Source organism: Ranitomeya variabilis, chromosome 5 (assembly GCF_051348905.1).
Source record: "Ranitomeya variabilis isolate aRanVar5 chromosome 5, aRanVar5.hap1, whole genome shotgun sequence".
NCBI classification, from domain to species: domain Eukaryota; kingdom Metazoa; phylum Chordata; class Amphibia; order Anura; family Dendrobatidae; genus Ranitomeya; species Ranitomeya variabilis.
The window spans coordinates 665,777,149-665,802,235 of record NC_135236.1 but is presented as its reverse complement, the minus strand read 5'-3'; the positions used below and the strand labels follow the sequence as shown (position 1 = coordinate 665,802,235).

At 37.7% G+C, this 25,087-nt stretch overlaps 1 long non-coding RNA gene across 1 annotated transcript in view; it reads left to right on the top strand.

The window, feature by feature from the left end:
• The first annotated feature begins 1,247 nt into the window (after window positions 1-1,247).
• LOC143776849 (uncharacterized) overlaps window positions 1,248-25,087 on the top strand; it is a 67,034-nt gene continuing 43,194 nt past the window's right edge. The window contains exon 1 of the long non-coding RNA XR_013215928.1: window positions 1,248-1,624. This is a non-coding gene — a long non-coding RNA (uncharacterized LOC143776849). The remainder of the gene's footprint in view (window positions 1,625-25,087) is intronic.

Below are 25,087 nucleotides of genomic sequence, written 5' to 3'. Positions count from 1 at the left end.
CTCTGCTTCTGAGGATGTTTATCCGAGTCACCAGCCTCAGAAATCGCAGGTTAACAGCAGCTCAGATTAGAGACCAGGTCAATGCCACACAGAGTTCTAGCAGCAGACACATCTCTACAACAACTGTTAAGAGGAGACTTTGTGCAGCAGGCCTTCATGGTAAAATAGCTATATAATAGGAAACCACTGCTAAGGACAGGCAGCAAGCAGAAGAGACTTCTTTGGGCTAAAGAACACAAGGAATGGACATTACACCAGTGGAAATCTGTGCTTTGGTCTGATGAGTCCAAATTTGAGATCTTTGGTTCCAACCACCGTGTCTTTGTGCGACGCAGAAAAGGTGAACGGATAGACCCTACATGCCTGGTTCCCACCGTGAAGCATGGAGGAGGAGGTGTGATGGTGTGGGGGGGTTTTGCTGGTGACACTGTTGGGGATTTATTCAAAATTGAAGGCATACTGAACCAGCATGGCTACCACAGCATCTTGCAGCGGCATGCTATTCCATCCGGTTTGTGTTTAGTTGGACCATCATTTATTTTTCAACAGGACAATGACCCCAAACACACCTCCAGGCTGTGTAAGGGCTATTTGACCAAGAAGGAGAGTGATGGGTTGCTATGCCAGATGACCTGGCCTCCAGTCACCAGACCTGAACCCAATCAAGATGGTTTGGGGTGAGCTGGACCGCAGAGTGAAGGCAAAAGGGCCAACAAGTGCTAAGCATCTCTGGGAACTCCTTCAAGATTGTTGGAAGACCATTCCTGGTAACTACCTCTTGAAGCTCATCAAGAGAATGCCAAGAGTGTGCAAAGCAGTCATCAAAGCAAAAGGTGGCTACTCTGAAGAACCTAGAATATAAGACATAATTTCAGTTGTTTCACACTTTTTTGTTAAGTATATAATTCCACGTGTTAATTCATAGTTTTGATGCCTTCAGTGTGAATGTACAATTTTCATAGTCATGAAAATACAGAAAAATCTTTAAATGAGAAGGTGTGTCCAAACTTTTGGTCTGTACTGTATACACATACACATATATACAGATACATACACATATACATAGACATATACACATGCATACACATATATACACATACATATAGATACATACACATATATACATAGACATACACATGCATACATATACATACACATATATACACACATATACACATACATACATACATACACATATACACCTTCTACCTCGCACTGTATCATTTTTGTGACGCTTTGATCGATGGTCGGACTGTTTTTGATCTCTTACAGTGTAATACCCAGAGAGCACATGGAGGACCCGGCAGGACATAACCTGAGTCCATACACGGCCTCATACCCGGAATATCTGCGCACAGTCTCTTTCGCACACCCACCACCATCAGCACCATCTATCTTTGCAGATTTGCGCAGAACTTAGATCAATATTGAAACTATTTTCCAAATATTTGCCGTGTTTCCAAGTTTAAAAGTTTCCATTATTTATTAAGGGCTCATATTATTTTTCTTCTTCCCGTAAAAAAAAAAAAAAAGGTAACTTTCCAGCACCATTCCTATCCGTGCGCGGCTCCTGATACTGAGCGCAATATGAACAATAAAATGTGGCAGCGTGTTCTTTTAAAAGGTGAGTAATTGCCAAAATAAATATCACGGTATACCCGAGCGCTCGTATAATCCCTACAAGACCCGCACACTGCCGCGGTCATTTGCCCCAAGTTGCAATAAAAAAACAAAAATAAAACTTGGCGACGTGCCTTGTGTTTGCTTGTTAAATTTCCCGAAATATTGGAGACGCAGAGAGAGACAGAAAAATCAACGCAAACATCGCAAAAAGTCAAATTTTACTACCAATAACAAAAAAAATGTATATATATGCAAATATATATGTTATATATGTCTGTGTGTAATAAATATATATATATATATATATATATATCACCATATTATATGTGCATATCCACACACACACATATATATTTCACACACACGTGTATATGTATATATGTACACACATATGTATTATATATATACCTGTATGTGTGTGTGTGTGGATATATATATATATATATATATATATATATGTACTTTTACTATAGTGGCATTTTTACTATATATACAGTATATTTGTATATATATATATTTCACACACATATGTATAAATGAAAACACATACACATATGTATATATGGTATAGGTATAAAAACACACAGATAGATACATAGTTATGTTGGTATGAATGCATTTTTAATAATAATAATAATAATAATAATAATAATAATAACAATAATATTATCCCACAATCCCTGCCCCAATTCCCTACTGTACACATTATTTGGTCCTGTAAATAAAGCTTCTTTGAATATATATATATATATATATATATATATATATATAACACCGATATAGTACACACACGCACATATATACAGTATATATATTATATATATATATATATATATATATATATATATATATATACACACACGCACATATATCATGCACATACATATATATATATATATATATATATATATATATATATATATATATATGCACACATATTAAACACACACATATATATAGCATAAATCAGTCACATTTACAGAACTTTCTCTGGCAGGTTATTTTATAGACATTTAGAAAATGTAAAGAATTTCCAAAAACATTTACTACCAGGAAAATTGAGGAACGATTACAATTTCTCTATTTTATAAAAAAAAATAATCAAAAAATAAAATAAAAAATCTGATTATAAAAATTAATAATTAAACTATCGGTGCCAATATATTCTGATGTACATTTACAATGATACTGCTAAGTCTATAAAAAAAAATATTGTCAAAAATAAAATGAAAGGATGGAGACAGAACACAGACTTAACCTTAAGAGTTGTACAAATATCTAATAATGTTCGAATGGGTCTATTACTACCATGAAATATCAATGGCTCAATAGTGACTGACCAAGAAAGAATAAAAAAATAAATATATTGATATCTGTAAGGCCAAGTTGTGCTCCATGTTTATTACATTGATTTTTTTTTACATTTTGTTTAGTATTTTTTGTAGTATTTTATTCTAGTAAAACTGAAAAAAAAAGTATTTAGTGTTTTATTTTAGTAAAAGTGAAAAAAATCAGAAAAAAAGTATTTAGTATTTTATTATAGTAAAACTGAAAAAAAATATTTTGTATTTTATTCTAGTAAAATGGAAAAAAAATCTGTAAAAAAGTATTTTGTTCTAGTAAAACTGAAAAAATATGTAAAAAAAAAAAGTATTTAGTGTTTTGTTTTAGTAAAACTGCAAAAAAATTGGTTAAAAAAAAGTATTTAGTATTTTATTCTAGTAAAACTGCAAAAAATCAGTAAAAAAAAATATTTAGTATTTTATTCTAGTAAAACTGAAAAAAAATCAGTAAAAAAGTATTTAGTATTTTATTTTAGGAAAACTGAAAAAAAATCAGTAAAAAGGTAGTATTTTATTCTCGTAAAACTGAAAAAAATCTGTAAATAAAAGTAATTAGTATTTTATTCTAGTAAAACTGAAAAAAAATCAGTAAAAAAAAATAAATCGTAAAATAATATGAAAAAAATTGGGAAAAATATAATAAAAATTGATAAGACTAAAAATAATAAATAAATTATCACCTTATCAATTAGCCATTAAACTGTATCAACCACTGATATTTTTTATCTTTTTGGTCTCACTATAGTAGCAGAATTTATCATTTTGTATATTTTAATAATTTTTTTATTCCGATTGTATCATAAATAAGAAATTACCATTTATACCATTACTACCTATTTTTCATACCAAGTCCACTTGACTAATTTTTGTAAATTATTCACAAAGTCCGTTTTGTTTTTTTTTTACACCAATTCTTATAGGTGACAAATTTATATTCATAGTTTTTTGAAAACGTAAGAAAAAAAATAATTTGATAAATATTGCTATTAATAAAAACAATCAAAAAATTATCTAGATAAGAAATCCAAAATTAGGGGTAATAAAATATTTTTCTCCTAAAACTGAATTTTTTTTTTACAATTTTACAAACTGATATCATATTTTTTTAAAATAATTCTCAATAGAGTAATGAAATAAAATAAATAAAAACTATAAATGGCTGATGATGGTAAAATATGTGTGATGGTCCGACGGCATTCATAAAATCATTTGCACTAAAAATCATTCTTTCTTGTGAAAAATCCCTTTAAATAAGCATTAATAAATATTTACTACTTAAATGTAAAATTTATTATATTGTTTTTAATATTTTAACCCCAAATTTTTACATTTTGCAGTTACTAAAAAATCAATGCAACAGGTACCTAAAGAGTCAAAATGAAGACTTCAGATTTGCTCTGATTAATATTTCTAACTAATAAATAAGCATGTCATAATGTGTAAAACTACCGTAATAATAAAAATATAAATAATAATTATAAAAATAACAATATATATATAAATAAATGAAAAACATATGAATATATAAAATTATAAAAAAAAACTAAAAATGCAAAATATAATGGTCAAATTGGTTGAAAATTAAATAATATATTAATTAATGTATTATTGAATATAAGAAAGGAATAGATATAAAATATTTTGATGTTACGATGTAAAACTATTCATATTATCTTATGAACCCGCAGTGTATTAGTATCCGCACTAATCTTACACAGCTTAGTAGTTGTTTCATAATTGATGGCTGCATCTATATCTACACGTTTAAGATTTTTTTGTGCATTAGGTGTGAATATGTTCATTTCTGTGTCTTTGGGGCACAAAGTGCAGGAAAAAAGAATAAAAGGTGAATATTGAGAGATTTTCAAGAGCTTTAGGTGGTAGAACAAGAGGAGGCGAATATACACCGAGACAGAACGAGGCACTGACAATAATAAGAAATATAGGTAGAAATCAGGTAGAAATAGGGGAGAGTGATAGAAAGAAAGGAAAGAAAGAAAAAGAAAGAAAGAAAGAAAGAAAGAAAGAAAGAAAGAAAGAAAGAAAGAAAGAAAGAAAGAAGGAATAAAAAAAGATAGTTGGACTTGGTTTGCTGCCTCAACTTTTTTGATATTATTTACAAGGACTGGTATGTACCTGTGAGGCGTTTTGCACCCTACCCTTAACTGTACTGTTTTTTCTACTCGTTTTAGATAGATAGATAGATAGATAGATAGATAGATAGATAATAGATAGATAATAGATAGATAGATGATAGATAATAGATAGATAATAGAAAGATAGATAGATAATAGATAGATAGATAATAGATAGATGATAGATAGATAATAGATAGATAGATGATAGATAATAGATAGATGATAGATAGATAGATAATAGATAGATAGATGATAGATAGATGATAGATAGATGATAGATAGATAGATGATAGATAGATAATAGATAGATAGATAATAGATAGATAGATGATAGATAGATGATAGATAGATAGATAGATGATAGATAGATAGATAGATAGATAGATAGATAGATAGATAGATAGATAGATAATAGATAGAAAAGATGAAAGATAGATAACAGACCGACAGGAAGGAGATTGAAAGAAAGAAAAGAAAGAAAGAAGAAAAAAGATAGAGAGAAAAAAGAAAGAAAAATAAAATGTGAGATAAAAAGAAAGATAGAAAGAAAAAGGAAATGAAGAAAGAAAGGAAGGAAGAGAAGATATGGGATAGATAATAGATAAATAGATACATAGATAATAGATATATAATAGATAATAGATAGATAATAGATAGATAGATAATAGATAGAAAATAGATAAAACATAGATTAAACTACAATCCCACACGCCATTATATATCTTGGTGATCCGGTCACATTTCCGTTCATCTGGATATTTGCTCACTTTACAAACGATAATATATAATTCCCCAGATTTACATTTTCGGAGGGTCTGTGATATTTCGGCTCAGTGCGGCCCCGAGAGTGACCCGTGTCTCGGAGCGGCTCCGTCCGGCGCAGATTTTACAACGTCAGAAACTTTTAATACATAAAACAGAAAGGGTTAAAGTGTGAAACAATGGTCAGCGCCGTCCGCAGCGTCACTAGTGAACTTGGTTTTTCATTTTACCTCTTCTATCCCTGGAAAACTTAGTCCAGTGTTTTCTCCCGGCCGACCATCCGAACTGTGTGTAACGAGCTCATTATACAGCTCCTGACACTCATTATACCGCCATACAAAGCATGGCAACACTGGACGAATCGTCGTTACGTCTCGTGGGGTCCCAGCTAACAACGCACTGCAATATGGACAGGAAAACAGGACGGCAACTTCAGAGTCTTGTGTTTGACTTTTTTTTCAATGTTAAAACATTTTTTCCTCACTTCCTACAGGAAAATGGGTTAAAATTCTATTTTTTTTTTCCTTTACTTGATATCTACTTAAAAATATTTTAAAAAATGTACAAAGCAATATTAATTAATTTATACCTTAATATTAATTAATATTCTGTCAATGTCAAAGATTTAATTGTCGGAAAACAGAAGTTAAAAGACAATTGTAGATATTATTTCAGAGAAAAGGGGGTTTAAAAATCATATACAATAAATGGGGATTTTTTTTATCAATACTAAGGCAGCTGTAAAAATGTGAAAATAAAAATAATATTTCTGTGGAGCTTTTGTGTATGTAATTTATTATAACTATCATTATTATACATTATTATTACTATTATTATTATTATTATTATTATTATTACAGTTATACTGTATACAGGCCCTTAGTGAACTTTCCCTCTAAAAATCATCACAACTGAGACTTTTATTATATATAATAAAAATATGAACTTGTATATATATTTATACATTTATATCCGGGATAGATAGATAGATGTTTTGTACTGGAAAAAGGCTCATGGCATGGTAATTGGGAGAGAATAAAGAAAAGAAAAGGAAGAATCCGGCCCTGCATTGAGCACGATGACCCATGAGGTCCCTTCCAACTCTAACATTATATAATTCCATGATTTACTTAGAAAAGAAAAAGAAAGAAAAAAATAAAGAAAATGAAAGAAAAAAAGAAAGGATTATAGGTAGGTAGATAGGAGAAAGAAAGTGAGAAAGAAAGGAAGGAAGGAAGAAAGAAAGAAAGAAAGAAAGAAAGAAAGAAAGAAAGAAAGAAAGAAAGAAAGAAAGAAAGAGTGAGCCTTCGCGGGCAGGGTCCTCTCTCCTACTGTACCAGTTATGACTTGTATTGTTCAAGATTATTGTACTTGTTATTATGTATACCCCTCCTCACTTGTAAAGCGCCATGGAATAAATGGCGCTATAACAATAAATAATAATAATAATAAAGAAAGAGAAAGGAAGGACTATAGGTAGGAAGATAAGAGAGAAAAAGAAAGAGACAAAGAAAGAAAGAAAAAAGAAAGGAAGGAGTATAGGTAGGTAGATAAGAGAAAGAAAGAGACAAAGAGAGAAACAAAGAGATAAAGAAAGAGAAAAAAAGGAAGGACTATAGGTAGGTAGATAAGAGAAAGAAAGAAAGAGACAAAGAAAGAGAAAAAGAAAGGAAGGACTATAGATAGGAGGATAGGAGAGAGAAAGAAAGAGACAAAGAAAGGAAGGACTATAGGTAGGTAGAAAGAAAGAGAGAAAGAAATACAGAAAGAAAGAGAGAAAGAAAAAGAAAGAGAGAAAGAAAGAGAAAGAAAGAAAGTAAGAAAGAAAGAAAAAGAAAGAAAGATAGGACTATAGGTAGGTAGATAGGAGAAATAAAGTAATGACTATAGGTAGATATGAGAAAGAAAGAAAGAAAGAAAGAAAGAAAGAGAAAGAAAGAAAGAAAGAAAGAAAGAAAGAAAGAAAAAGGATTATAGGAAGGTAGATAAGAGAAAAAGGAAGAAAGAGAAAAAAAAGAAAGAAAGGACTATAAGTAGATAGGAGAGACAAAGAAAAAAAAATACAGAAAGAAAGAAAAAGTAAGAAGGAAAGAAAGAGAAAAAGAGAAAAAGAATGAAAAAGGAAAGAAAGGGCTATAGGTAGGTAGATCGGAGAAAGAAGAAAAGAAAGGAAGGAAAGAAATACATATAGATATAGCTCATAAGTGGTAGATAGAAATAGAGGTAATCGGGCCGTATATGTATAATTTTTTTTATCAATACATACTTTAGTAGTGTAGCACAAAAAATACCGTTCCTTAGGTGACAGATATGATCATACTTATGGTATGTATAATTAACAATACTGATTATGCATCCCTACTGTCAATACTAATACATGTATATATTCCTACTCGCCAGTTCTACACACCATATATATGTTTGTCAAGACACTACTGGCATCGGTCGAAAAATAGAGTTAAAGAGATGATCGATATGATAATTTTGGTTTACGGTGTGTGTTCCCCTTTAAATATTACACCTACTTCCAGCCATATATATGGTTATTACTATTTGCATTAATGGCATGACTAGGGCAGGGTGTAGGTGTGAGCATGTTACCGACTAGCACAGAAGTTCTCGTCCTCCTCAGCTCTGTGACTGAGCGGCCATAAAGCAACTTACAAACTAGTAAGAAAAAAAAATCTGCTTCATTTTCAGCAGTCTCAAGTGGAAGCTTCCTCCTTCCAAACGAGGAGAAAAATGTGCTGAGAGCAGCAGTTTCACAGAATTTTTTTTTTTTCACTTGAAGGCACCAAACCCCACCCCAACTGCGCACTCCCTAATCTGCTGTGATCTACACAGCAGCGTTAATGTATCTCACGATGGGTTCCATCCCCCCCTGTACCTCCATGACTTCTCCAGGGTGACATCAGCAGCTGGATCGTTGCTGTAAAGGACTAAGTGCCGCCGTGCGTTTTCTTCACATGATCCCGGGCTCATAGTCCAGCAAGACTTTGGCTGAAAATATTCCTGCTGTTGCTTCCGGTTTTGCCACATAGACATGAGAAAGACAAAGTGCTTTATATCAGCTTGTGAGTGCGTATTTCTGTGCAGATGTAGCAGAGCTGACTGTGTCATTTATCCCTTTAAGGACACTGTCCTATCTATAGCATTAGAAAACAAGGTTTGTAATTGGTTGAGAGACTTGTGGCGAATGACTGCTACTCTAAATGGTCCCCGATTATAAGTAGTGACCCCATCGTTCAATGCAGGGTCCCCATCATTCAACTTATTTATGAATGATAGAGAAGACCAGCTAAATAGTGTTGGTTCTATTTATGCAGATGACACCAAACAATGCAGAATAGTCTATGGAGAATGTTCCTAAGTTTACAAGCTGACTTGGACAAGCTGAATGTGTGAGCATCCATTTGGGGGAAGAGGTTTAATGTTAAGAAATGTCAAGTTATGCACATGGGTACTAATAATATTCAGGCACCATATGTTCTAGAGGGAATAAAACTAGGAGAGTCACTTATAGAAAAAGACCTAGGTACTAATAAACTGTAGGCACAATATGTTATACATAAAAAAAAGATAAAAGAATAAAAAGATTATACAGAGAGTAAAACTAGGAGAGTCACTTGTAGAAAATGATCTGAGTACTAATAATCAAGTAAAAATGGGAGTAACTTGTAGAGAAGGATCTAGGTACTAATAAACTGTAGGCACAATATGTTATACAGAGAGTAAAACAAGGAGAGTCACTTGTAGGGAAGGATCTGGATACTAATTATCAAGTAAAACTGTGAGAGTCACTTGTAGAGAACGATCTGAGTTATTATATTCAAGTAAAACTGGGAGAGTCACTTGTAGAAAAGGACCTGGGTACAAATAATAAAATAAAACTGGGAGAGTCACTTGTAGAGAAGGATCTAGATACTAATAATCAAGTAAAACTGGGAGAGTCACTTGTAGAGAAGGATCTAGATACTAATAATCAAGTAAAACTGGGAGAGTCACTTGTAGAGAAGGAGCTGGGCACTAATAATCAAGTAAAACTAGGATAGTCACTTGTAGAGAAGGATCTGGGCACTAATAATTTAGTAAAACTGGGAGAGTCACTTGTAGAGAAAGATCTAGGTACTAATAATCAAGTAAAACTGGGAGAGTCACTTGTAGAGAAGGATCTAGGTACTAAGAATCAAGTAAAACTGTGAGTCACTTGTAGAGAACAATCTGAGTTATTATATTCAAGTAAAACTGGGAGAGTCACTTGTAGAGAAGGATCTGAGTACTAATAATCAAGTAAAACTGGGAGAGTCGTTTGTAGAGAAGGATCTAGGTACTAATAATCAAGTAAAACTGGGAGAGTCACTAGTAGAGAAGGATCTGGATGCTAATAATCAAGTAAAACTGGGAAAGTCACTTTTAGAGAAGGAACTGGGCACTAATAATCAAGTAAAACTGGGAGAGTCACTTGTACAGAAGGATCTGGGCAATAATAATGAAGTAAAACTGGGAGAGTCACTTGTAGAGAAGGATCTAGGTACTAATAATCAAGTAAAACTGGGAGAGTCACTTGTAGAGAAGGATCTGGGCACTAATAATCAAGTAAAACTAGGATAGTCACTTGTAGAGAAAGATCTGGGCACTAATAAGTAAAACTGGGAGAGTCACTTGTAGAGAAGGATCTAGTTATTAATAATCAAGTAAAACTGGGAGAGTCACTTGTAGAGAAGGATCTAGGTATTAATAATCAAGTAAAACTGGGAGAGTCACTTGTAGAGAAGGAGCTGGGCATTAATAATCAAGTAAAACTGGGAGAGTCACTTGTACAGAAGGATCTGGGTACTAATAATTAAGTAAAACTGGGAGAGTCACTAGTAGAGAAGGATCTGGATGCTATTTATCAAGTAAAACTGGGAAAGTCACTTTTAGAGAAGGAACTGGGCACTAATAATCAAGTAAAACTGGGAGAGTCACTTGTAGAGAAGGATCTAGGTACTAATAATCAAGTAAAACTGGGATAGTCACTTGTAGAGAAGGAGCTTGGCACTAATAATCAAGTAAAACTAGGAGAGTCACTTGTAGAGAAGGATATGGGCACTAATCAAGTAAAACTGGGAGAGTCACTTGTACAGAAGGATCTGGGCAATAATAATCAAGTAAAACTGAGAGAGTCACTTGTAGAGCAGGATCTAGGTACTAATAATCAAGTAAAACTGGGATAGTTACTTGTAGAGAAGGAGCTGGGCACAAATAATCGAGTAAAACTGGGAGAGTCACTTGTACAGAAGGATCTGGGCAATAATAATCAAGTAGAACTAGGATAGTCACTTGTACAGAAGGATCTGGGCAATAATAATCAAGTAAAACTGGGAGAGTCACTTGTAGAGAAGGAACTGGGCACTAATAATTAAGTAAATCTGGGAGAGTCACTTGTATAGAAGGATCTGGGCAATAATAATTAAGTAAAACTGGGAGAGTCACTTGTAGAGAAGGATCTGGGCACTAATAATTAAGTAAAACTGGGAGAGTCACTTGTAAAAAAGGATCTGGGCACTAATAATTAAGTAAAACTGGGAGAGTCACTTGTACAGAAGGATCTGAGCAATAATAATCAAGTAAAACTGGGAGAGTCACTTGTAGAGAAGGATCTAGGTACTAATAATCAAGTAAAACAGGGATAGTAACTTGTAGAGAAGGAGCTGGGCACTAATAATCAAGTAAAACTGGGAGAGTCAGTTGCAGAGAAGGATCTAGGTACTAATAATCAAGTAAAACTGGGAGAGTCACTAGTAGAGAAGGATCTGGATGCTAATTGTCAAGTAAAACTAGGAAAGTGACTTGTACAGAAGGATCTGGTCAATAATAATCAAGTAAAACTGGGAGAGTCACTTGTAGAGAAGGAGCTGGGCACTAATAATCAAGTAAAACTAGGAGAGACTTGTAGAGAAGGATCTGGGCACTAATAATTAAGTAAAACTGGGAGAGTCACTTGTACAGAAGGATCTGGGCAATAATAATCAAGTAAAACTAAGAGTCACTTGCAGAGAAGGATCTAGGTACTAATAATCAAGTAAAACTGGGATAGACAGTTGTAGAGAAGGAGCTGGGCACTAATAATCAAGTAAAACTGGGAGAGTCACTTGTAGAGAAGGATCTAGGTACTAATAATCAAGTAAAACTGGGATAGTCACTTGTAGAGAAGGATCTGGGCACTAATAATCAAGTAAAACTGGGAGGGTCACTTGTAGGGAAGGAGCTGGGCACTAATAATCAAGTAAAACTGGGAGAGTCACTTGTAGAGAAGGAGCTGGGCACTAATAATCAAGTAAAACTGGGAGGGTCACTTGTAGAGAAGGATCTGGGCAATAATAATCAAGTAAAACTGGGAGAGTCACTTGTAGAGAAGGATCTGAGTATTAATAATCAAGTAAAACTGGGAGAGTCACTTGTAGAGAAGGATCTGGGCAATAATAATCAAGTAAACTGGGAGAGTCACTTGTAGAGAAGGATCTGAGTACTAATAATCAAGTAAAACTGGGAGAGTCACTTGTAGAGAAGGATCTGAGTACTAATAATCAAGTAAAACTGGTAGAGTCACTTGTACAGAAGGATCTGGGCACTAATAATTAAGTAAAACTGGGAGAGTCACTAGTAGAGAAGGATCTGGATGCTAATTATCAAGTAAAGCTGGGAAAGTCACTTTTAGAGAAGGAACTGGGCACTAATAATCAAGAACACCTAGGAGAGTCACTTGTAGAGAAAGATCTGGATACTACTAATAAAGTAAAACTGGGAGAGTCACTTGTAGAGAAGGATCTGGATACTAATAATAAAGTAAAATTAGTAGAGTCACTTGTAGAGAAAGATCTGGGCACTAATAAGCTGTGGGCACCATATATTATAGGAGGAGTAAAACTAGGAGAGTCACTTGTAGAGAAGGAGCTGGATACTAATAATGAAGTAAAACTGGGAGAGTCACTTGTAGGGAAGGATCTGGATGTTAATAATGTGGCACTCTATGTGTTAAGGGGAGTAAAATGAATAAATTGACCCCTGGGCGTTACCAATAGGGGCTGTGTCTATACAACACTCACAGTGTTTAATCAGTGCTGACCTTATCAGATTATGCAGACTCTCACCCCTATTAAAAAGGATAAGGTGACAGTCACCAATTCTTCAATACATTTCCAGGAGGAATAACAGAGGCACAGCTCAACGCTATAAGAGAAGATAGAAAACAACAAAATAGAAATAAAAAGTTTGCAGTAAAATAGATAAACCAATATGTCACGGGAGGTCCACACTGCACCATAAGGACAGTATACGGCAAAAGTGTAAGAGCCTGCACACATCGGACCCGTCCTGTGCCTTCTGCGAGGCACGCTGGTGTTTATACTGGCAGGGTGAGCCCAGAACCTCTCAGACATACGCATGAATATTCATGTGGAGCCTGCACCTTGCCACGTCTAATATTTAACCTCTCAGGTGTCGGCAGCTGGCACACACGCGGCAAAAGAAACCTCACGTGGTAGAAGAACATACGATGAAGATCACAAGATTCACATAGAAGGAGGCAGCAAATACTGAGCCGTCACACCGATTTATTATTAAGCATTAAGGCATCATGCACATAGACGTATCACTGATCTATAATACCGCACCCAGTGCGATCTATGGGCCATACTGTGACACATGGAAGATTCTTCTCATAAAACTCAATGGTTTTATATAGAAGGTGGTGCTGGGATATACTGGGCTCCTATGTGGCAGCGGTGCTCCCAATGCCGTGCATGATGCTCATACTTACCAACAGTCCTGCATGTCTTGAGACAGGTGGGGGCAGGATTAGTATAACCACAGAGAAAAATGGGTGTTGTGGGGCATACCTGGCATTTCTGGGGGCAGAGCATAAATGTCCTGATAAATTTTGCAGTGTAACTTTTGACAAGTGTGTGACCATTTTATCTAACATTACCAGACAATATTGAATTTATATACCTGTATAGTGATGGAACTACATGTATCCTTACTGCGCTAGTACTACCTTCTTATAATACCGCCTTCTCATAATACCGCCTTCTTATAATACCGCCTTCTTATAATACCTAATACAGCCTTCTTATAATACCGCCTTCTTATAATACCGCCTTCTTATAATACCTAATACCGCCTTCTTATAATACCGCCTTCTCATAATACAGCTTTCTTATAATACCGCCTTCCCATAATACAGCCTTCTTATAATACCGCCTTCTCATAATACCTAATACCGCCTTCTTATAATACCGCGCTCTCATAATGCAACCTTCTTATAATACCGCCTTCTTATAATACCTAATACCGCCTTCTTATAATACCGCCTTCTCATAATACCGCCTTCTTATAATACCGCCTTCTCATAATACCGCCTTCTCATAATACCGCCTTCTTATAATACCTAATACCGCCTTCTTATAATACCGCCTTCTCATAATACCGCCTTCTCATAATACCGCCTTCTTATAATACCTAATACCGCCTTCTTATAATACTGCATTCTCATAATACCTAATACCGCCTTCTTATAATACTGCATTCTCATAATACAGCCATCTTATAATACCGCCTTCTCATAATACCGCCTTCTTATAATACCTAATACCGCCTTCTTATAATAACGCCTTCTCATAATACCGCCTTCTTATAATACCGCCTTCTCATAATACCGCCTTCTCATAATACCGCCTTCTTATAATACCTAATACCGCCTTCTTATAATACCGCCTTCTCATAATACCGCCTTCTCATAATACCGCCTTCTTATAATACCTAATACCGCCTTCTTATAATACTGCATTCTCATAATACCTAATACCGCCTTCTTATAATACTGCATTCTCATAATACAGCCTTCTTATAATACCGCCTTCTCATAATACCGCCTTCTTATAATACCTAATACCGCCTTCTTATAATACCGTGCTCTCATAATGCAACCTTCTTATAATACTGCATTCTCATAATACTTAATACCGCCTTCTTATAATACTGCATTCTCATAATACAGCCATCTTATAATACCGCCTTCTCATAATACCGCCTTCTTATAATACCTAATACCGCCTTCTTATAATAACGCCTTCTCATAATACCGCCTTCTTATAATACCGCCTTCTCATAATACCGCCTTCTCATAATACCGCCTTCTCATAATACCGCCTTCTTATAATACCTAATACCGCCTTCTTATAATACCGCCTTCTCATAATACCGCCTTCTCATAATACCGCCTTCTTATAATACCTAATACCGCCTTCTTATAATACTGCATTCTCATAATACCTAATACCGCCTTCTTATAATACTGCATTCTCATAATACAGCCTTCTTATAATACCGCCTTCTCATAATACCGCCTTCTTATAATACCTAATACCGCCTTCTTATAATACCGTGCTCTCATAATGCAACCTTCTTATAATACCGCCTTCTTATAATACCTAATACCGCCTTCTTATAATACTGCATTCTCATAATACAGCCTTCTTATAATACCGCCTTCTCATAATACCGCCTTCTTATAATACCTAATACCGCCTTCTTATAATACCGTGCTCTCATAATGCAACCTTCTTATAATACTGCATTCTCATAATACCTAATACCGCCTTCTTATAATACTGCATTCTCATAATACAGCCTTCTTATAATACCGCCTTCTCATAATACCGCCTTCTTATAATACCTAATACCGCCTTCTTATAATACTGCATTCTCATAATACAGCCTTCTTATAATACCGCCTTCTCATAATACCACCTTCTTATAATACCTAATACCGCTTTCTTATAATACCGCCTTCTCATAATACCGCCTTCTTATAATACCTAATACCGCCTTCTCATAATATTTCCTTCTTATAATACCTAATGCTGCCTTCTTATAATACCGCCTTCCCATAATACAGCCTTATAATACCGCCTTCTCATAATACCGACTTCTTATAATACCTAATACCATCTTCTTATAATACCGTCTTCTTATAATACCGCCTTCTCATATTACCTCCTTCTCTTAATACTGCCTTCTTATAATACCTAATACCGTCTTCTTATAATACCGCCTTCTTAAAATACCGCCTTCTCATAATACCGCCTACTCTTAATACTGCCTTCTTAGACGTTGTAAAGGATAATTTGTGGATTAAATCCGCGCTGCCACAATGATACAGATTCAGATATAATAATGAACTCTGGTGGTTTATTGAACGCGTTTCAAGGTCTATCTGACCCCTTCATCAGGAGCATTACCACAAAGACATCTTGTCAGCTTCTGTGCATGTTATCAGGCCAAAATCACCAGGGGATGTGAACTTTTGATCAGGGTCTTTTGGATGTTTTGTGTTGTCATTATGATTTAAAAGAGAAAACACAGTAGTTTGACAATAAATGGCTTCACCCAACCACGAACCATGAGTGGAGAAAAAGTTTGGGTGTTATCATTCATATTCTCTGAAAAAAGGTAAAGAAAGCAAAGATTCTGCCAGGGTATGTAAACTTTTGAGCACAAAAGTAAATACACATTACATACACACATACATTTATAAACAGTATCCATATATATGCACACATTACACACATATTTATTTAACACTAAGCATAAATATGCACTTAATACACATGTATATATTACATACACATTTCACACTACTTATACATTTATAAACAGTATGCACATACAGTATATGCACACATTACCCATACATGTATACACATTGCGCACACACATACAAAAATATTACCATAAAGCATAAATCTGCACTCAATAGGCATACATATATACATTACACACATATTTATATACAGTGCACACATATATGCACACATGTTGTAGTGCAGCAGTGTTCACACCGTGCAGTAATGAGGCAGTGACCCACTAAAGCTCAAAGCAAAATGTCTTTTAATGCCCAAAAACTCACAAATGAGAGAGCAAAACGGGATCCTCCAGATCGCAGCCTGGGTGTCAAGACAGTCCGTATCCGAGACCAGTTGCCGTGGGCGACTGCGCCTGCGCCACCGTGTCACGCTGAGGGGGCACCAGGTGTTCGCTTCCCTTGGCTCTGTGTTAACTGCACACATAAGCCAGATGTTGCAGAGCCACCTGCTCTGCAGCTTGCAAACCAACACTGACCCACCCAAACTTTTGCTGCAGGGTTTTTAGCATGGAATCTGTGGGAAACTAAACACATGCTTCTAGGTGCTGCCGAAGATTGCAGCTGATGTCTGGAGGTACCCTTTGGTTTGTGACCGGCTGATCATAAGGGAACAATTCTATTAAAAAGAATGTCTAAAATTTAAAGGGGTATTCACAAGATGGAAATTATCCACTTCCTGTACGCTGGGGGTCCACCCATTGCGACCCCCAGTGATCTTGACAACTGGGACTATGAATGGAGCGGAGGTCAATTATATGCATTGCCGCTCTATTCATTCCTAACGGGAGTTCCAGGTACAGCCGAGTGCTGTGTGGATAAAGACCTTCACTCCATTAAGGCGAGACTTTTCAGAGACCCGGTTTTCGGGATCAACAGGTGACTGCCTAGAATAGGTAACAACTTCCAAATCACCTGGGTTCCGACCACTGGGACCTCCACCAATCCTGATACCTGGGGCTGTAAATGGGGCAGAAATCCAACATGACCGGTCCTTGTTTTCCATGGGATTCCTCTGCCGACATGGATAATCAGGGCTCTGATGTGCCCCATGTTAATGGCGCGGTGGTCGATCATGCGTACTGCTGCCGCCCTATTCATTCTTATGGCAAAGCTGAAGACCAGTTGAGTGTTTCGCTTGGCTATCTCTGACCCTCCCATGAAGGACGAATGGAGCAGCAGTCCGCATGATCGACCACCGCCCCATTAGCACGGGGCACTTCAGAGCCCTGATTATCTGAATCGGCAGGAGACTCCCATGAGTAGGGGATAACTTCTAAATATCTAGATATATCTGGCTCCAATACTTAGATCAGGATCAGGTTTTAATGAGATTATGGGGTCTTCCTTTGGGTGGGAAACAAGGACACTTTGGATTGTACACCACCACCATAGAAAAGGATGTAGTTGTCAGGCAGCGTATCCATAGCCTAATCAGGCTAGAGAGAATTGCAGTGGTTATCACGGTCTACAATATTAATGACCTATCGTTAGCATGGGTTATCCATATCAGGTCGGTGGGTGTCTGTCTCTCAGCACCCCCACAGTCAGCAGTAAGAAGGTCCCTCGGTGGCTAGAAGTACCCAGCGTACAGAGGCAGGAGACCACAGATCTGTACACTACGCCATTCTTAGTTACTGTACTGAGATCACGTTCACTTCAATAGGAGCTGAGCTGCAGTACCAATAACGTCCACTACAAGGTGTAGTGAGCAGTGTTGTTTCGGCTCTGTACACTGCGTACTTTCAGACCTGCCAACAGTTGATTCCATGGCTGTTGGGTGTTGGACTCCAACAGATCTGATAATGATGACCTACCCTGAAGGCAAGTCATCAATTTTATAGAACTTTTTTTATATCCCGGCACATCTTCGATCTGATTTTTCGGTGGCTCCTAACTCACCGAAGACAAATAGAAAAACATTTATTTATTTTTTTACATTTTTGACAAAGCGCTAGCGCATACAAATAATAATAATAAAAAAAAGTAGCACAAACACATTTAAGCATATTTCCTTTTGTCTACATGGGAAAACATGGACCGGAGATGAATGAATGAAGGTTAAAAAATAAAGACTATTTTATCGAAATAAAAGAAAAATAAAAAATTGTAGCCTTGGTCAAACTGGATGTTGTATATGAAGATGAAAGCGAGCGGCTGACAATTATTGGTTCCCTTGTAGGAAATGGGTAAGTGTATTAACACATACCTCCTCCGCTCACACAATGCGAAGCTATTGAAACATTTCCCCCCCGTCTTCGTCATCGCCATTCTTTTTAGAATGGTAAGCAGGGAAATAAATACATTTTTCTCGGTGCGAGGGTGATTTTCTTTTTTGATCTTGCATTGTCATCCTTCTGAATTGCGTATGGAGAGAACTCGGCGTCTTAAGAAACGTCGTCATTTATATTATCTCAAAATATCAAGGACGAGTCGTTGTATTTTTGTATAGACAAGTGGGACTCTTTGTCGCCCCTCCTCTCTGTGTAAACTTTCCTATGAACCCCTACAACAAGGCTATGGCTGCCGAATAGAGATGAGCAGAACCATTCGCAAGACCCAGACCACTGGAAGGGACTAGTGATGAGCGAGTGTGCTCAGATAAGGCATTGTACAACCATAGTCGTGTGCCAACCGAGTGTCTTCATGGTGCTCGAAAACTATGTTCGAGTCCTCGCGGCTGTTTAACAGTCGCAACACATGCATGGATGACCGGTTTGTTAGGCAATCCCTGTCGAAACAGCCGCGAGACGTGCAACCACGTAGGCTCGAACATATTTTTCGAGCATGCCGAAAACCCTCGGTTAGCACTCGAGCATACTCGAATAACGCCTTAACCGAGCATGTCCGCTCATCACTCCACTCTTGATTAGCCGGCCTTGCACTATGTCGTGTGTACCTTGTGCCAGGCTGGCTAATCAAAAGGGGAAAACTGGAGGCAATTCACAGGGTTCCCGTCTAGCAGCCGCGGACTACTAACCTGGCAGCTGGACAAGGATCCTGCAAATCCATTGGCTCCTCTCTACTGCCAAGTGCTATTTTTTTGACATGGAGTGTACTAGAGAAGAAGCTGAGAAGGTAAAGCACTTTCTCTACAACTCCAGATCAATGCCAAAAAATACTATTTTTTCAATCAAAATTCCTTCCTATGACAATTTTTCACTGGTTCTCACACTACAAATATTGTTTCTTCCTTGTTTTATTTTCCCATGGACACTAAACTGTCGGGTACTAGAGAAGACGCTAGAAAAAGTTGGCCCAGTTTTGTTGTTTTTGAAGGAGGTGGCATTCTCCACTAAAACATTTAATATCGATTCCAAATATCCGGCTGAGAATATTATTCACCTTACTATAATGAATGCTTGTATTACACAGCTTTCCCTGGAATCCCGGGCTCTGCTTCCTTCCCCTGGGTCCGCTGCCCTCTGTTGTTCTCCACTTCAAGTTTTGCTGGTTGCCCAGAGTGGATCTATGACATCATCTCCCTAGGCCTAATTAGGTGACAGTCTCGAATAATAAATTGAATATCACGTCAAATATATGGATATATAATATCCAGCTGAGAACATTATTCACCATTATTCACACGTCTGTTCTGGGAATCCCGGGTTCCGCTTCCTTCCCACAAGTCCCCTGCCCTTTGCTGTGCTCCATGGCAGTATTTGCAGGTTGCCCAGAGTGGATCAATGACATCATGTTCCAAGACTTATTTAAGGCCCATTTAGACGCACACACCTATGTCTTGGTATTGAGACTCTACTGTTCCATGTTTGGGTTGCTCCATTACTTGTACTTGCTGTTTTTTCATTGTGGTTGCCCTGTTAAAATTTTCGTGCACATACTGACCTGGCGTGCCCTAGAGAAGAAGAAAAGAAGGCAAAGTAATTTCTCCATGAAGTTTGGACGTTTTTTTTATTTTTTTGAAGATCGCGGCACCCATGACAGTGAATCCTTTGATCTTGTTTTGTCTAATTTTACAATAAAAACGGAGAAATCTAAAAAGCAATTGTCTTTGTGTCACAAGAGCGCAGTCGTGTTCGACTATACTTCCTCGTTATCCTGTATCTAACAACTGTCAGCAGCAGGAGCCTCCCCCCTTTCCCTCCTCTTCGTCTTAACTCCTCCCCTCAGCCGTTCTCCAGGCAGACATGGAACAGATCAGCGGTGAACTGACCCATGTGTTTTCTGCAGGATTTCTACAATACTCTTAGCCTCAAGTCCAAGCAGCAAAGAAAAAACAGATTGAACAAGGTTATTTTCAGTCTTCTTTTATTGTTCATTCCTAGGATAGAGTGGCCCTTCAAATTAGATTTAAAGGAATTGGAGGTACCTATGGATGTTCCAAGCAAAGTATGGTCAAAGTCCAATGATTACAATGGTCACCACTGTCATATTCTTTATTAAAGGGAATCTGTCAGCAGCATGATGTAGGGGCAGATACCCTGATTTCATCGATGTGTCACTTACTGCTGTGTGTAGCTGTTTCAATAAAATTTGTGTTTTATCAGCAGGAGATTATCACTAGAGGACTAGATGTCTTGTGCCTTCTAGTCCAACCCCTTCCTGTGAGTTGCCCTTCTAAATGCTACTGTGGGGAGAGAGGTGGTCTTGCCATTCTCCTGACTCTGCTGTTCCATACGTGACGATTCTGACCCTGGCATCAATAAGACCCCCATTTCCCATATATTTCACTGTAGATAACCAGTGCTCTGCTGGCACTGTGACTTGAGTGTGAGGCAGTTCTTTCAAGGCTTCTTTTCTTGAAGAACATACTTGTGGGACTACGGAAGTAATACGTTGGTCAGGGTGAGTCGTCAACTCGTGGTAAGACTTAGTAAACATCATGGGGACTAACACAAGTCATAGACATGGTCATAGTCAAGGTCAGCAATATGGGGAAGTGAAATCATGAGACCGAAGAAAAACAAGCAGAAATGTAGTAACAAAAGATGGAATCGAGCTCTGGAAAAGAAGGCAAATGGGGTCAAAATTGTAAAGCTGGATGGTTAGGTTCAAGAATGTTTGTGTCCCTATAGTGAGCACTGATTGGACACCGTCAGAGTGGGCAGCGACCCACCCCCAAGGTCTGCAGGGGTGTGTCTCTGCCCACTCTAACACTGTCCAATCAAAATTGACTAAAACAAGCCTCCCACTATGAAACTGTCCAATCGCTGTTTACTAGAGGGACACGCCCCCACTAGTAACACCTAGGAGGAACAGGAGGAATATCAAGAGAGTGGCACAACACAGAGTTACAGGAAAAGAAGCTCTGAAATCCCCCATGAAATAACAATTCTGTAACATCTTTTCTTGTAACTCTGTGTTGTGCCATTTCTCTGATATTCCTCTTAAAAATGTGTCTGGGACAATTGGGTGCTACCCGTGTCCAAAGTATGTATCCCTATAGTCAACACTGATTGGACTGTGTCAGAGTTGGCAGTTACACACCCATAAGTTGCGCAGGGGTGTGTCTCTGCCCACTCTAACACTGTCCAATCAATGCTGACTATAAGGACACACCCATTATGAAACTATCCAATCAGTGTTGCCTATAAGGGCACACCCACAACTAGTAACACCTAGATGTCAATATTTTTCAGCAGGAATATCAGGAGAATGGCACAACACAGAGTTACAGAAAAATATGCCCTGGAATTGATATATTCTACGGGAATAAAATAATTGACTACAAGAAATATGCCAATTCCTCCTTTAAGAAGGTCACATGTTAAGTTATTGGCTTAATACATAATGTGCACTAGGCTAAGGCAACCTGTTATGAACTATACTTTTGGGCTCCCTCTTGTGGTCACTCGCAGTATGGCTCTTGGATACTCTTTCCCCAGGTTGGTAGTCACCTGCTTCGTTAAGACTCTGGGTGTTTCTATTTAAACTTCCTGGAGTCTTAGTCCATTGCCTGGCATCCATGTAATCAGTCCTTGTCTGGTTGCTCTTGTCTACTGGTCCTGATTTTTGCAACATAAGCTAAGTCCTGCTTTCTTGTTTTTTTGTTTATTTGTATTATTCTGTTTTTGTCCAGCTTGTTCATAATGTGATTCCTGATTTTGCTGGAAGCTCTTAGGGGGCTGATATTCTCCCCCCATACAGTTAGTCGGTACGGGGGTTCTTGGATATTCAGCGTGGATATTTTGGTAGGGTTTTTCGCTGACCACATAAGTCCGCTTTCTATATTTCTGCTATTATTTAGTGGGCCTCTCTTTGCTGAATCTAGTTCATACTTACGTTTGTCCTTTCCTCTTACCTCACCGTTATTATTTGTTGGGGGCCTGTATCTACTTTGGGGTATCTTTCTCTGGAAGCAAGTGAGGTCTGTATTTTCTCTGAAAGGGTTAGTTAGATCTCCGGCTGGCGCGAGACGTCTAGAACCAACGTAGGCACGTTCCCCGGCTGCTATTATTTGTGGGCTAGGATCAGGTATGTGGTCAGCTCAGTTACCACGTCCCTAAGAGCTAGTTTTTATGTTTGCAGACTTTGCTGAAGACCCTGAGATCCTCTGCCATTAGGATCACAACAGCAACCCATCTTCCGTCCTCAAAGTTTGGAGCAATGGCGGGTTTGTGACAGGTCCAATTTTAAAACATCCACAACTCAAAGAAATGCAGTGATTGATAATGATAGAAACAATTGCCTCGTGGAATGCTGGATAGAGCCGGAATGCGTTGTTTTTAAATACATTTTTCTTTTTAATTTTATTACTTAGGTTTTTTGGTAATTTCATCTGCTACAGTGGGAGCGCCCTTCACCTGGTATCTATAACCCAAAGATATCCAACAATTGGGAACGATACAAACAATTGCATCATGGATTAGACCCCTGAAGAAGGCTGGATACACTTGAAATGCGTTGTGTTTTTATATACATTTTTAGTTTATTCTTTTGGTACTCCTTTTGGTAATGTCATTTCAACTGCTACTGTGGGAGCTCCCTTCACCTTGTACCTTCACAGCCCAAAGTGTTGAGAACTCTGTTTTCAGGCTCCCTCTTGTGGTCACAGGTGGTATTGTGTGACTTTTGTTTTGGGCTCCCCCTGGTGGCTTTGTTTGTTATCCTGCGGGTCTGTGGCTGGATCAGCTGCCTCGTTATTCACTTGGGAGTTTCCTATTTAGCTCTGTTTCACTTCTACTTGTTGCTGGCTGTCAATGTATTCAGTGCTATTCTGATTACTCCTGATTATCTTCGGTTTCAGTCTCTTCAGGAGAAGCTAAGTTCTCTTTAATTATTTTTTGCTCATCAGTCTGCAATATGATTTCTGTGTATGATGAGTTTAGTCCAGCTTGCTAATATGTGATTTCTTGCTGCTGGTAAGCTCTGGGGTACAGAGTTGCTTCCCCCGCACCGTTAGTTGGTGCGGGGGCTCGAGCAATCTCTGCGTGGATATTTTGAATAGGGTTTTTAATTGACTGCACAGTTCCCTTTCTATTTTCTGCTATCTAGTGTTAGTGGGCCTCATTTGCTAAATCTAATTTCATCTCTGCGTTTGTGCTTTCCCCTTAACTCACCGTTAATATTTGTGGGGGGCTATTCTATATCTTTGGGGTCATTTCACTGAGGCAAGTGAGGACTTTCGTTCCCTCTAGGAATAGTCAGTTTCTCAGGCCGTGAAGAGACGTCTAGGATTTTCAGGTAACGTTCCACGGCTACCTATAGTTGTGTGCGGATAGGATCAGGTTGCGGTCAATTCAGTTACCACTTCCCCAGAGTTTGTAGTCTGTTTAGTTACTTAGCTAGTCCGACTTGCGATCCTTGCCACTAGGATCATAACAGTACAGCCGGCCAGTAAAGTGTTAATTGCATGGCAGAAGCAGGAGAAAAGAAGCCTTGAGAAATTTTTTTTTTTTTTGCTGCCGTGTGTCTAGCTGCTGTGTGTCTAGCTTCTCTCCTCCTCTTAATCTTGGTGTGGCTCTGAATTCAGCTGCTGATATGGATATTCAGAGTTTGGCCTCCAGTGTAGATCATCTTGCTGCAAGGGTACAAAGTATTCAGGATTTTGTTGTTCACAGTCCTATGTCAGAGCCTAGAATACCTATTCCGGAGTTGTTTTCTGGAGATAGATCTAGGTTCCTGAATTTTAGGAACAATTGTAAATTGTTTCTTTCTTTGAAACCTCGTTCCTCTGGTGATTCCGTTCAGCAAGTTAAAATTATTATTTCTTTCTTGCGTGGTGACCCTCAAGATTGGGCCTTCGCATTGGCGCCAGGGGATCCTGCATTGCTTAGTGTGGATGCGTTTTTTCTGGCCCTTGGATTGCTCTATGAGGAACCTAATCTTGAGAACCAGGCTGAAAAAGCATTGTTGGCCCTCTCTCAGGGGCAAGATGAAGCAGAGGTGTACTGCCAGAAATTTCGGAAATGGTCGGTGCTTAATCAGTGGAATGAGTGTGCCCTGGCTGCAAATTTCAGAAAAGGTCATTCTGAAGCCATTAAGAATGTCATGGTGGGGTTCCCTACGCCTGCAGGTCTGAATGAGTCAATGACTCTGGCCATTCAGATTGATCGGCGTTTGCGGGAGCGCAAACC